The following is a 15,429-nucleotide window of genomic DNA, read 5'->3' on the forward strand; positions in this document are numbered from 1 at the left end:
ATTTTGCAATGTCTTGATAATCTTTGAGATGTCCTTGCATCCTGCACAGATTCAAGCTGTGCTGGTATAGAAAAGCAGCCCCAGAACATAACCGAGCCTTCTCCATCTTGGACAGCAGGTACCACCTGATACAGCAAGTGGTACTATTTCTGCAAAATTTGTATTTTAGATTGACTACAGAATAGTGTTAAAATAGTGTTTAAAAAAAATAAAATAAATAAAAAAATATATATATATATATAATAAAATATATAAAACTAGATATAAATAGACATTTTAATATATCAATAAAAAATAAATGTTTATATATATATATATATATATATATATATATATATATATTAAAACATTGAATAAATAACATTAAAAATATATCATATTTATATAAATAGTGTTATAATCGTTTGAATGAATTCTTACTTGCATATGCTTACTCTAGCCGCCTCGAGTTTACGCTTTAACTCTCTTGTTAGGGCCAACACTAAAAAATGTTCATGGGTCACTGTAACCCAATGCATGTTTAACCACCCAAATAAACAAATATACAAATGAACTTGACTTGATCTCCATTAAGAAACAAATCAAATTTCAATCCACATTAAAGCAAAAGTGTGCGAGTTATTTTATGAATGAGCACAAGCTCCACTGTAGTGCACGTTCACGCCATCGGCAGGCGCGCATGCACGCTGCAGCCGCGGGCTGGCTGTGACATCACAGGAAGCGGTGGGCTGCTTCCCAACGCCAACCTGACAGCAGCGGCGGCGGCGGCTTAATTTTACTTTGCAGCGCTCACCGTGTGAGCGTGTGTGTGTGTGTGTGTGTGTGTGTGTGTGTATTCTATTCTCTTTGCTGCGACGACACCCGAGACTTGGACACCGATTTTACAACGAGATCCTATTCCCACGTTGGACGGAGCCTTCCCGGTAAGACGGCATAGTAGTGAATGGTGTGCGAGTGTGCGTTGTTATTCACGCAGCGGCAGCAGCATCGCGGGTGATACGAAGCGGAACGAATGCGGCGCGGTTGCAGTTTGCTCAGCCGTGCGTGTCGATGCGTAATGCATAGATTCCTGCCACCAGCCCGCCGTGCGCTGCCCTCAATCCAATAGCAATCGCGCCAATGTGTCTAATGACAACAAGAATGCGTTGGGAATGCGCAGCTGGGTTTACACTTGGCATGCGTCTGTCTCGACCTCGCACCGGTTGACTGGGAAATCCCAATAGTCTGCTTGCTGCTTTTTCATTTTTTATTTTATTTTATTTTTTTATGGACATTGCTGTTGTGCTAAGGCGTTATTCGTGCATACTTTTGAGCTCGTACTTAATTGCAGCATCACTACACTGCATGTATTTTGGAGGAGGCACGCACGTAAAGAGTGCAACACAGTGGTTTTCAAACTGGGGTCCGCGAGCTGTCGCGTCAGGACCTGCAAAGTAATTTGCAATCAATTGTTTTATTGGCGCGCTGCACGGTCCCCATGTATATGTATATGATACGAGTACAAACCAAATTACTCCTCCTAACTCAGTTTATGAAGCCAATTCAAAGCTCTGCTATGATTGTTATGCATCACATATAGCTGACATCACATTCTTTTCTCATGTTGCATTGTACAGGCAGTCTTGTCAAATATAACTCAAAGTCACGTCAGCAAAATTACAATTATATTTATTTATTTTTTTCCCATTTTTTGTCTGCATGTGGTTTATGCTAAGACAGACACAATACAGAGATACTTTTTATTCATTTATTTATTTATTTATTTTACAACAGTTTTATAACAGTACAAGTTTCTTAACCGAAAATAACTGGTTCAAGTTAGTCACCTTGTAGAATATGTTGTTGTGATCTTTCATGCATCAAAAGTCACTTGGTTACTTTTACTGAAGTAATATTGAGTAAAAGTCGTCTGGTATTTTCTGTACTTTAGTAGTCAAATATATTTTCTGATATTTCATGTACATACGTATGTAGAAGTAAAAAAGAAAAATTGAGTTGTTAGAATTTTGATAATGTTGATTTATTTTCATGTTATTTTTATTTCTTATATATTTATTTATTATATTAGTTACCTGTATATTACCGGTGCACCCATATTTTCAATGAACTCCCTTTGCAATTTTCCTTAACCCACATCAGTACAGGTACTGATGCAGGACTATTCTTCCGTTCTGTGCATTATGCAGGCATTATGTCAACAAACCTTTTTAAAATTTTTTTATCAGATTTTATTTTGTAATAACTAAATTGGTCAGGGGAAATGTATAGGAGTAAAAGTACACATTTTATGGAGCAGATGTATTGGAATAAAGTATTGAGGAACGTTGCCAGATATCTAAATAACCAAGTAAAGTACAAGTTGTAAAAAACATAAATACCAGCAACCAAATGAATTTTTATGCATGCAAGATCACAACAAGATTGCTCTCTTCTCCTACCGGTGACAAGAATACAGAAAGGTTAGCTTTACTGATAAGCGAGTGACAAGGTAATAAACAGGGGTGCACATTACAATTTTGGTCTACTTTTCAAATGAGCACCAGAAGTGGTTGCTTGGTGCTCATTTTCTTTCATGACCCGTCGACCTCACTGGATGAACTGATGTGTGCTTAAATGTATGTGTGTGTAAAGCAAAGCAAAGCAAATTTATTTATGTCGCGCATTTCATACACAAGGTAAATCAATGTGCTTTACATGATTAAAAGCATTTAAAAACAAACAAAAAAAAACTTCATATAAACATTTAAAACAAACAAAAAAAAGTACAATTATAACAGAGTACAGTGCAAGAAATATCATTTAAAAGTAGAAATGCTTTAACAACCATGAGGAAAAAGAAGAATTTTTAACCTGGACTGAAAAACATTCACACTTGGGGCTGATGTCACTTCTGTTGGCAACATATTCCATTTTTGTGCAGCATAATAGCTAAATGCTGCTTCACCATGTTTGCTTTGGACTCTGTGCTCCACTATTTGACCTGAGTCTGTCGATCTCAGAGCCAGACTGGGTTTATATTCCATTAGTATTTCTTTCATGTACAGTGTTCCCTAACCACTTCGCGCTTCACGTTTTGCGGTTTCAGTGCTTCGCGCGTTTTTCCCAAATATTAATAAAAAAATAAAAGAAATAAAAATACAGCCATATTGGCAGCCATATTGCGGAAACATATTGCGAAGACTGGTTGTTTCATTTTGATGCGCGCGAGAATAGGTTTTCCTGCATGCCAAACAAAGAGATGAGTTGACACAGAGGCTTTGTACATGCCTGTACTGTACGGGCACTCATACAAGGCGTGTGATTGATTCCCGGCGCGACATTGACCAATGAGAGCACAAGTGGATTTATCCTGTGAGCTGATTGGCTGCGCATCATCGCAGCCTCAACCAGTATCTTCCCTTGCTGTGTCTCGCCAGTCTCGTTCACGCTGTTGTGTTCGCAATAACATTTTTGTTTAAGCGATAATTTTTTTGATTAGTTAAGCAAGCCCTTACAATGCCGCCGAAGCGGGGCGCCCAAGAGGAAGAAGAAGATTACGACCATCAGCGAAAAAGTGAAACTTTTAGATTTGATCAAAGATGGCAGAAGTTATGTATCTGCGGCACGCCATTATGGCGTGAATGAATCTACAGTGCGGTACATCAAGAAGGAGGAAGCAAACATCCGCAAAACTGCCTCCAGCAGAAGAGTCTCCGAGTCAAGTGAGAGCCTCTCCTCCTCCACCAACGCAAGCCTCTTCGCCTCTTTCAGGAGGCAATGTTGATGAATGTTAATTACTGTATAATAAATGTTAATTACTGTATAAGTTTTTATAATTAAAGATTTAAGTAAATACGTGTACTGTTGTAATCTTTGTCTTAAATATATAAAATATAAATACTGTTTACATAATTTAAACATTCTGGTACAACACATACACATCCACAAACATTCCTTGGGGGGGCAAATCCTACTTTGCGGTTTTTCACCTTTCGCGGGGGGTTCTGGTCCCCATTAACCGCGAAAAACGAGGGAACACTGTATTTAGGACCTAAACCATTTAGTTATAGACCAGTAGCAGAACTTTATAATCTATTCTAAAGCTGACTGGGAGCCAGTGCAAAGACTTTAGAATTGGAGTAACATACTCTGACCTCTTTGTTCAGGTCAGAACCCGAGTTGCAGCTGTTTAATGCTCTTGGAGACATATGTCCTTTTTGTAACTTACTTATTTTCTGTAAGCAATAAAACCTTTTTTTCGTTTAATGACCTTATAACAGTTTTTTTCCCCCTTTCGGTCTTTTTGCGTATGCTTTACATTCACTATTACATTTTATTGTCTTAGTCTGAGCCAGTTCACAAATGGTAAACAGCCTGTACATACATACCTGTAGCAATAGACGTTCATTTAGACACTTTGTATATTATTTCATACCTTGCATTCTGTACATACCTATATTGTTTTAGAATCCCGTGAAGAAATGTTGGTGTTATTTATTTCAAATTTGTGTCAAATTTGTGGAATCGCAAAGTTTGTGGTTGTGCCAGCCCACACTGCTAGCAGGAAGATGATGGGGGTGGTGTTTATTAATAACTGTAAGAATTATTGAAACAATCTAGAAGGCTAACTTTATCCAAGTGCACTTAAAAAGAACATTTGTGCAGTTCACATAATAATACGCCAATAAGTGAATAGCAGAGGATAGGTTCCACACAAACAAAAATTTGTAAATAACGAACCGCAAATAGCCCGGGTTCACTGTACAGTAATAATCATTTGATATGCCATTGCGGGTTATCGTTAAACCATTTCATCCCTCCAGCGTAGTAGACCGCACATGCACACATTATTAATGGGTTTTCGGCACAGGAATGTGGGGCCGTTTGAAGCAGAATGTCAAACAGTGACGGCACTCACGAGGCTTTGATGTAAGCCACTGTCACGGTTTGCTAAATCATCTGCACCGTTACATAAGCTGCAGATTTGGACACGCTGGAAGTTTGTGGGCTGCCAAGTGTGCACAGAAACCATGTCGAGTGATGGTGATTATGTCTAAGAGCGAGAAGACGGCGTGGTGATGATGATGATGATGATGGTCAGTGTGTCAATTTGGTGTTTATTGGGCTTTGCGGGAAGGGGTGGGCGATATATATCGCCTTTGATATAATCGTTGCTTTAACGATGTGCAATTTTACATTATCGAGTATTCATACGGTCTCGATAAGAAAACAACCGGATGGAAGAGCAAAAGGAGGAAGCGCATGAAAGTCCTCATTCGCCGAATCAGCGGACATGACTTCGTCATTTGACTCAGTGGCAAGCGAAACAAACTCTCGCTCTCAAACTAGTGGGCTGACTGCGAGAAACCTCAGGAGTTTCGCAGCTTAACAAATGGGTCAATGGTCGCTACGGACCTCAATGGAACATTTGTACAGTTTTTTGTTTGCCAACAGGTAAATGACACAGGTCACTGTACGTGCTGGCTTCCCAAACGCGGCCAATTTACAAGCGAAACAACGAAAATGGAGAATGGACGGTGCTTTTTCGATCATATATTCAATGGAGGATTTATTCATTGTGATTAACATTTACAAAGAAACTGCGTTGTCAAAGGCATCCAGACAGCTGGTGAAGCTGGTGGAGGAGCATAGCCCTACGGCCGCATTCTATGTGATTATCTCACTATCCCGTCACTGATCACCCACTGCTTTGCTTATTTAAACACAGCTGCTAAACCTGTCACAGAGAATTAAAAAAAAAAACCTTTCACGGTCATGATGTCACAATCGTCATCGTCATAGTTAACTAGTGACTGTATCGGAATACATTTCTCTTCCCTGAGTATGAGGAAAACCTCAAATTTACGATTCCACCAGCACGACTACCGCTAAAGAAAAAATAAGTAAACCTGCACACCACACTTAGAAGACCCTCACCGAGTCATTTAGCAAACACGGACTGTACCATTTGAAAAAGCAAGTAAACGTTGGCAAGACATAAAGAACGCCATCAACTACATTTCTTTCTGCAGTGTTTCAGCCAAACTTGTAATAGCTGTGTGGCCTGTAGTGACAAAGCAAAATCTATTTGGTTTATTTATTTTTTTCAGGTTAGGTTTACAGTCATCTTACCTGTTTTTGCTTTGTTTTGTTAGAAAATCTTAACTAAAATACTATTGTGCAAACCTCATTTGGCATATCCAGCACGCCCGCAACCCTAGTGAGGAGAAGCGGCTCAGAAAATGGATGGATGGATGGATGGAGCCCTAATCAGAAGTAGGTATCCTAGACAGATGGATTGGATGGAAATTGTAAAGCTTTTTTCCCTACGCCGTCTAATGTGCACGGAGTATGGTGTCAAAGTTTGATGGTCATTTTGTGAATCTTCCATGAAAGGGGGTGCAAGGGCCTTTTCATCCTTTAAATTTTGGTTGTTGTTTGCAGTGATGTGCAAATCATACTTTGAGGTTACCTGATGGATGGATGCTTGGATGGATTAAATTAGAAAAGTAAAATTTGCAGGAGTTCCTGTGTGATGTGTGGTGGTTGTGATGACCCAAGTATGAATTAGTTATCATTTGTCAATACACAGAATGTTAGTGCGCTTGATTTTTAATTGTAGCTATTCTGATTTAAAGACATAGTGATCAGATAAGTGTTTACTGCTGGTATGGTTTATGCGCATCAGAATTAAGCAGACACACAGGATTTGGAAGCATTCATAGCTGCCAATTGGCAGGGATGTTAAATGGGTCCGGGTGACCTCGCTGTGACATCTTCACATGACCTGTACTAAATACATGAGCTGACTATGCAGTAGGAATGGCGAGCAATCCATCATGTATCACCCCCCACCCTCCAAAACTTTCATGCCAGGTGTTTATTGTGCGTGTCCCAAAAACAGCGAGGAAGCGTGGTCCAGACAACGGTCTTGGCAACATAGCTCCCAAAGCCCTGGCGATCTCTATGGCATGGTGGATCTGTTCCTAAACGGTGGCATTTGGAATCTGTGTCAGTGCAATCTAATTCAAAGCGCAGTAACTGAAAAGAAACAACATTACTTGCATTTTTAACAAAATGCCATTGCTAATGTTTTATGCTAGCCATCATGGACCCTTACCCATAAGCAAAAGCTTCACTCATAAATCTATGTGCGATGATTCGCATGTAGCATAACCTCCCCATAAGTTATTGAGGTACAGTGGTCTCCATCTTATCGCCGCATCCTTTATTCCCAATTCCTCAAGGCTTATAGAGAGTACATTTAGCTCAGTGCCTGTCGCTCGTTTTCAAAGATGTTTCGCATATTGCCAACATGTTTTAGAGCATTTTGATTGTCGCCGGGGGTAGGGGACACACCTTTTTTACCCTAAGTGTTCCTATGTGTGCGGCAAAAAGCGCATTCGGAGCAGCCAAAAATCCCCTTGGACTGCAAAAGTGTCCCCTGAAAATGTCGGAATTTGAAATTCACAGACCCTCTTCCACATCCATCACAGTGAATCAGTTAAAAAAAGAACCTGGCAACAATCGTTTGTTTTACTATCCTTCAAAGACGTTTAAGTTGAGCTTTTGTGTTGCAACCCTGATTAAATCAGCAACCCAGGTGAAAAAAATATTAAATTTCCTCAAGCTCAAGTTAACATATAACATAAAAGAGCAATTTACCATTGCAGCAGTATTAATGAAAATTCCACCGTCGGATTCTGGATTCAGTTTCTAAAACCTTTTGAGGTAATATTTCCACTCATCCATTATGAAGGGCCGTGTTAATTTGGGCACACAAGGTGCTTAACGGGAGCTGTCACGGGCAAGGGGAGCTTTGTCTGTGCGCACTGGTGGACAGTGGAAAGAGGCCGTGCACTCTCTAAGGGTGTTCCGTGTTTGTGAGAGCTAAACAAAGCACCGGGCTTGACACAAGCTTCCTGATTTACAGTGTGGGAGGGGTCACCTGGCATACAGCGCATGTAGAGGAAATGGTCCCCAGAGGCTCCGTGTGCGTCCGTCCTCCAAAGGTGAACTTGCGGTGCTGCTTTGTCATGTCGTGTTTCCATGCATAAAATTATTTACATTTCCAAGTGGCCACACATGATAGGCAAAATGTACTATATGGAAATGTTATATTGGAAGTGCATTATCCATCTAGATATGCTGTTCTGGTACAATACATTTTGTATTCGGGAAACATGAAACAAATACACTAAGAGTTTCTGGGATGAAGTTTCTGCTTAAGTCGGAATTATTTATAAACACACCCCTGCTATAGCACAGTTTTTTTAATGTTTTTATTTTTTTACAGTAAACAGGCAAGTCGGAATTTAGAGTTGCGCGCCTTCAGTGTAGTACAACCTTGTGCTGCAACATGCCAGGCAGCATCGAGCCGTGCTGGATGGAGATGTATTGTTGTTGAGAGCACGAAGAAGAGGCAGTGAAGGTCCCTTAAGAAGCAGTAATAGTCATTGTTCCCACAGAGCAGAGAAAACATGTTGTATGAGTGATGTTGTGTACTTTGTTTGAGCAGCTTTGTTGCTGCTCCATGTATGTTAAATAGCTGTTGTTAGAAGTTTTAGAATATCTATGACAGCCATGCTAATTTAGGTTAGCCTGTGTTTCACATTGTACAGTATGTTAGCATCAAACTAGCAGACTTGTTTGATTCTGGTTCTGTTTGCTTAAATATTTTTTGCGTTTGAATATATTCAATATTTAAGTTTCTTTTGTTTTATATGTCAGTTTTTTTAGTATACAAATATTCCAGAACAGTTTCATATCATTTCGCACTCATTTTACAATGTTACCTTTTTTTTTCTCCAAATGACTAAGGAATAAACTTTTTAATAGCCACTCATTCGAGCAAAAACCTACACATGCGGCAAAGACTCTTTGTATGGCTGCACGATTGTGGGCAAAATAGTAATCGCGATTATTTTGATCAACATCGTAATCACAATTACTAGTCACGATTGTTCTTCGTGTTAGAGAAAAACCTTTATTTTTATTGCACTACTTTTCAACAAACAATATGGAACAGTTTTCAGTGCAAATTGAATCTTTCGATGAGATTAAATGATAGATAATATTTTAAAAAATTTACCCCCAAAACCTCTACTTTACCAAGGGCTAACTGAGTAAATATGCTATTACAAAGTGGAGTCATGAATTGGAACCTAATTGAAGAAAATACAATGCATAAAACGCAATAACAGTAAAAATCCCCGTCAGTGTAGTGAATTGTAAAGGAAGGGTCCGTCTCCGTCGTTCTGCTTGATTGGTCAGTCGTGCACGGTCATATGCTGCAAAGAACTTGACACTTGTAATTTCTCTTTCTATTGACTTCTGAAGTTTTCTTACCAGCCGAAAAGTTGAAGGAAGCAGCTACAGCGATTGCTAATGTCTTACCGTGACACACCGCCTCTCTACTACATTGGAAATCAATGCCATTTTAAGCATTCATTTTGAAGTTGGCCAAGGAGCGTGGTGCTGGCACTTTATCAAGCCTTAACCATACAATTACCCCCTGGAAGCTGACGAGGTTGTGGGCACTGCTGCAAATGAAGCACTTTTCATACGCAGCAGTGCCCACATTTTAAGTATAAAAAATTGCAGATGACCAGGCTCATTTAATCATGGCAGCCAAAATCACAATCACGATTAAAATTTGATTAATTGTGAAGCCCTAACGCTCTGTATCCTCCGCTAACAACCCTGGCTAAACATAGCTCCTCCCTGACAAACAAAAATGTTGAACAATCGAGATGTATCACTTCATCATACTTCCTTGATACCAATTGCTACTTTCCTATTAGTCAGGTCTTTGCCGCCATCTTGTGGTATCTTTAGGTTTTAGTGAAAGAGTACAAAAATACACCTGCAAGCTACGGATCCAACACTTCTAGGCCATAAATATAAAACAATCAAATGAAAAACAAGAAGTACAGAGGTAACCTACGTATTATGACTTCGCTGTGCAAACTAGTTCATTACGCACTGTTCGCAACCTTGAAAGGTCGTACATCCGGACCATTGTAAACCGAGGAGGCCATGTATGCGGACTGAGAAGGCAGTGCTACACCATGAGGAACGGACGTGTCGCAGCTAGTAGCAAATAGAACAGCACAGCAAGAGTTAGCCAGCTAGTACTTGCGTCTTTGGTTCCCTTAAAAGGCGGTACCGTATAGAAACCCAAGTTATTATTAATACTGGTTTGTGTTGCAACTGGCTATTGAGTGCCAATCCTCCGTGAAAAGCATTCAGGACAATAAAGTGATCACAGGGGATGTGCATAGCAATTAGAGAAATCCACATTTCTCTTTGTGTAAAGCGGGACTAAACAATATTAGCGTCATGGATGGAATATTACCAATCTGCTTAAAGTAACAGATTGGTTTTTACACCATTATTTGGAACAGATCTAACCTGTAGTCTCTACTGCTAAATACCTGCAGTAGACATCTCAGTTGGGTTCCCATTAGCTAACTTAGTCCAGTGTAAAAATGTAATTTCCATGTCCTGAGTGCCAGAAGCCATGCCAAAGACAGGCCTCTCCATAATTACTGCTATTAATTGTTCTGAAGCTGAACAAATCCAGAAACCGCCTGTGAGCAAAACATATGCTATTGTTGAAGGCTGTCCTAACCTTGCTTAGTGCTATTGATGTGCTTGACACATAAAATCCAGTGACCTGTGAAAATATTGACCCAAGCAGTGGAACAAATTGGTGGAATTAACCATGTTTTCCCAGCAGACTGCACTGCATGCTTTTGGTCAGGGACATACTTAGCAGGTTAAGCAATTTTAAAAACAGTCAATATGTCCCTAAAACTACATCAAAACATTTGTTAGGAGATTTACAAGTAGCTTTGCAGGTGCAGTGCATGATGGAGCTGGGTTTATTTTTAACCTGTGTATTTTTATCAAGCTATTTGTACAATTTTTCCCTTGCGCAGATGAGAGGCCCCGACAACAGGATCCCTTTGCTATGATAAAACCTTGGTACTCTTAAACCCTCCAAAGTCAACTCGAGATACAGCATACAGAAATATAGTTGGGAAATCTGCAACTGCAACGAGTGGCATGCTTGTTGTCGAAGTGCCCCTTGATCATCCTCGTTTTGCAGCTATTTCTTTTTTTTTTTTTTTTTGCTTTTTTTTTTTAATCTAGCAGGAATGGGAGCTCTGTAACAGTCGGAGGCTTAGTGATTTGGTACAGTAATAATTGAGTCGGAACAGATGAATACTTTTCAATAATCGATTATTAAATAGCAAAAGTGCAGCACCCGTGTATTTGTTCTCAAGCGTTTTTGTGAACCATTGCGTCAATACAAGTGATCTACATAACTCACTTATACTAGCTTTGAGTGAATAACAATATGTTTGAGACAATATCATGTAAGTTAGAAACTCGTGTTTTGGCTGTTCCTTCTTGGAGCACCTCTCACGAGCAGAATGAATTCATGTTAATTAAAATGTTACATTTAAGTCCCTCAAAACCCACACCAGCTAAATTAGAAAATATGGCAACATTTAACTCGAGCTGTGGCTCTGGGGTAGGTGACCAACTCACAGTGATGTCACATGACTGCGCAAGCGACTCAGCTTTCTGCGACATGAACGGAGACACACGAGACAGTGTGCGATCACATTGTTAGTTATGTGTTACTTAAGGCACATTGATGTCTAAAATGACAATACACATGGTTGATATCCACTTCTGGATTTTAGTGACGCCGAACAAATGCTGTCTAAACACAATATTTTACCTTATCCACCGCACCCATTCGGTGCGTCTAATATCATTTAAACTGAACAGGAAAAATTAAACAATTCCTTAAAGTCTTGTGCTGTCCAAATCTTTTGTAGTCCTGTTGTTCAATGGGCACCATGGTGACCAGGTTTATGACTTAAAATGTGTTGAGACTATAGTTTGTGGTATAACAACGGACAATCAGGACTGCCGGAAAAATCGTCAGTATCCCCCTACCCGCCCTTGAGGACACGCTGCCATGATTAAGAGCATGCAAAATCCTCCTGGACCCTCCACATCCTGCTCACCACCTCTTCCAGCTCCTTCCCTCAGGTAGGCGCTATTGATCAATGCAAACTAAAACAAGCAGACATTCCAACAGCTTCTTCCCTCTTGCCATTAAATTGCTCAAGGCTAAGTGACTCTCCATAGTGTGGTTTTATGTTTTTGTCTCAAAAGTAATTTTTGTCAAAAGGGCTGTCTATTGTCGTAGAAGAGGGGCTCCAACTACTGGAGACAAATTCCTTGTGTGTTTTTGACATACTTGGCAAATAAAGAGGATTCTGATTCTGATTTATGGTCTAAACTATGACTATAGGCAATTATAATTTTTTTGAGGGAGCCGTTTTTCAGATCGTGGGAAATTGCTGTAGATGTGTTCTTGGTACACATTTCATCAGCTACACTTTCAACAGTTGGTCTCAAAGGCCTGACACCTCACATTGTTTCAAGCAGCCCTTCCCAAACTTGGGACCCAGGTCAGTTTTTACTAGGCTTTACACGATCAGGATTTTTAGGGCCGATCACCGAACACCAATCAGTGAGTTTAAAAAAACGATAACCAATCACCGATCCCATCACACGATGGATCGATGTGTCTATTTAAATGACTTGTTCAGTTAATGTATATACTTGTGTACTGTATACTGAGTATCTTCAAAAGTATTCTCTATCATATTAGACAAAAAGGTAAAACATGAATGACCTCTACGGGCATTCAAGGATTGGCCACTGACATAAGCTTAAGTTTTCAGTCAGGTCAAACCAACATTACAACATGACAGAAATAATGGGTGCTAACTCAGTGTAATTAAATTACTTTATTGCAATTAAATTACGATTCAGTCGATTGTCCGTGACATTGAAGCACTTTTTATTTTTTTTAGTCCAAATTCAGCCATATTACTGCACAGTACAGAATAGTTGTTTTGGAGGTTTTTTTTCTGTGGGCTAAAGCGCCCAGTATACTTCAAAGGTATTGTAAATAAATACAAAAAAGCTTGAAAATGTTTGAATGTTTCACATTTTATCCAAACTTACCACGCCGGTATGCTTGGTCATGGTGACATTGCTGACGTACAGTACTCATCATAGTCGAGTCGCTTTCATGAGCCACGAGGAATTAGTGTGTTTCCGAGTTCCAAATCTGTTGCCAAAGGCTTGACAAAAAAAAAAAAAGTTACTGTCCCAAAAATTGCATTTTCCAGACTATATTCCTCAGAGTTAACACCGCAGCAATGCCGCTTTCGCTCTGCACTCCATGTACTATACACAATATATTTTATAACCATCATCACGTGGCCGCCACGTCAATGCCCCACATTCAACATGGCCGCCATGTAGGCATGGGAGGCACGTATTTTGGAATTGGATCTAGTCATATTGTATATCTGTGACCCGGATATACGTCAGTCCCATTCCCTGCCTGCATTGCATCACAGTGCCAGTAAACAACAGTGTCCAATTCTGGGACTAACAGACTTTGTCAACGTCATTTTAAGTGACAAACGGAAACAATTTTTGGACACATTGTTCAGTCCTGACGGTCTGTTTTATCCGCTATCTGTTATATCGGGGTCCGTTTTATCGAGGTTCCTCTGTACATATGTTTAAGTATAGGTCGCTGTTAATGCAATACTTATTGTATTTTGGTAAGTTTGGGAGGAAACCAATTGTCTACAGGTAAAAAAATTAATAAATAAAAATATAATTTGCGGAAACCCAGAGTAACAATATTTATCAGCAGCCAGTGCCTCATTTCCCAGTTTTTTCCAAGAGCTACAGTGATACTGGCGCAGTCTTTCCGGTCTTCCATTTTCATAGCTGTGTGCACATACAGTATGTGCCTGCCCTGGGACCGCATGAATGCAATGACTCAAGCATTTATGCATCATTCATGTCTGTTAACACAACTTCCCTGAAATACATCGATGCAGAAAATATTGCGTGTATTGGTTTCAATGGTTTGATTGAGAGTTGAACAAGGCTCCTCCCTCACATCTGTGTGGGACTGCTATTGTTTTCCATGACATCTGGTAGTGCCTTGGGCAACTGGGAGGTTTACAAGAGGGTCGTTCTCATGCTCTGGGATGCTTAACATCATTAAAATGATAAATTCAAATTAGTGTGGTTTTTTTTTCAGTCATATGGGAGAGATTATCAAATGCACAGCTGATCCCAGTAGAAATGCCCACTTGCTATATTTGGTATGCCCGACTGACAGAGGAAACCCTCGCAGGGAGTGTGCTTCCAAGCTGATCCTTCCTGCTGTGCAGTTCCTCTTCAATCCAAGCACTTTTCAAGCTTAACTACATCGAGTTTGAAAAGATGTCAATGCCAAAACATTTTTGTGTTAAAGGGAGTAAATATTATTATACTTCTTTTAATGCATGGTATCATTTGCTCATTTGTTTAATTAAGTTTCAGGCACCACATGAACACCTGCACACTGAAAGTTTGTTTCCCACAGAGGATGTTTGATGTTAAGGGTGTCATTAACTATGCTTAGAGCCACGTGTTGCGTGTGTTGAATGTTAAGGGGAAACTGGGCTGGTGTCCAACATCGGAGTGACAGTGAATTCCAGTGCTTAAACGCACAAAGAGGAAGTCCAAATATGCCGTATAGCTTATTGGGATACTTGCAGATGGATGGACAATGTCTATATATACTTCACCATGTCCGAATGTTCAGCAGCTTTAATGTATTAAATATATATACAGTGTGTGTGTGTGTGTGTGTGTGTGTGTGTGCGTGTGTGTGTGTGTGTGTGTGTGCACGCACGCATGCGTGCATTGTCTATTTTTGCCTTCCCACCGGATGTACCTTGATGCAACTGAGCATATGGGATCCAGAGTTTAAGCAAAGTACAGTGTAACCTAGGGATATGAGTTTAATTTGTTCTGTAAACACGCTTGTATCTCAAATCATCTTTCCCCATTGAAATGAAGGGAAATGCAATAAATCTAATCCAACACCCCCGAAAAAAACCAAACACCAAAATTCAGTGGGGGGGTTTTTTTAATAAGAAAAAACTACATCAAAACACAGTAATAGTTTGTGGCATATTTACAAATGAAATGGTTAATTATATACATTTTTGGGAGGTTGTCACAGCAAGGCCCCATGAATAGCAGTACTTATGCAGAATCTGTCAGATCCATGAGATGAGCACTCTACATCAAATAGTCAGCTTATTTAATAATACTTTTGAGTAAGAAATTCCACTGTACTTGTGGAATAAGAAACATTTTTGCTATTTATATATTGATATCTAATATACAGTATTTTTCTTTGTAATGAGGAGGTAGAGGCACTAATGCTGCTACACCCACCTAACAAAGCGGAACCTGGGAATTGCACGGTGCCAGACATCCTGCAGGACAGAAGGATGTTTACAGTGCAGCTTCTCCTCTTTAGGGACAGTGGGAGTC

At 39.8% G+C, this 15,429-nt stretch overlaps 1 protein-coding gene across 4 annotated transcripts in view; it reads left to right on the forward strand.

Annotated features, from left to right (window-relative positions):
• The first annotated feature begins 690 nt into the window (after positions 1-690).
• calcrla (calcitonin receptor-like a) overlaps positions 691-15,429 on the forward strand; it is a 35,029-nt gene continuing 20,290 nt past the window's right edge. For 2 of the 4 annotated variants that reach the window (XM_061792638.1, XM_061792640.1), the window contains exon 1: positions 696-923. The gene's annotated coding sequence lies outside the window, so the exon portion shown is untranslated. Of the gene's footprint in view, positions 924-15,429 lie in introns of all 4 variants that reach the window. The other 2 variants (XM_061792641.1, XM_061792639.1) reach the window with 2 other exon arrangements.

The sequence above is a fragment of the Phyllopteryx taeniolatus genome, chromosome 12 (genome assembly GCF_024500385.1).
Source record: "Phyllopteryx taeniolatus isolate TA_2022b chromosome 12, UOR_Ptae_1.2, whole genome shotgun sequence".
Classification (NCBI taxonomy): Eukaryota; Metazoa; Chordata; class Actinopteri; order Syngnathiformes; family Syngnathidae; genus Phyllopteryx; species Phyllopteryx taeniolatus.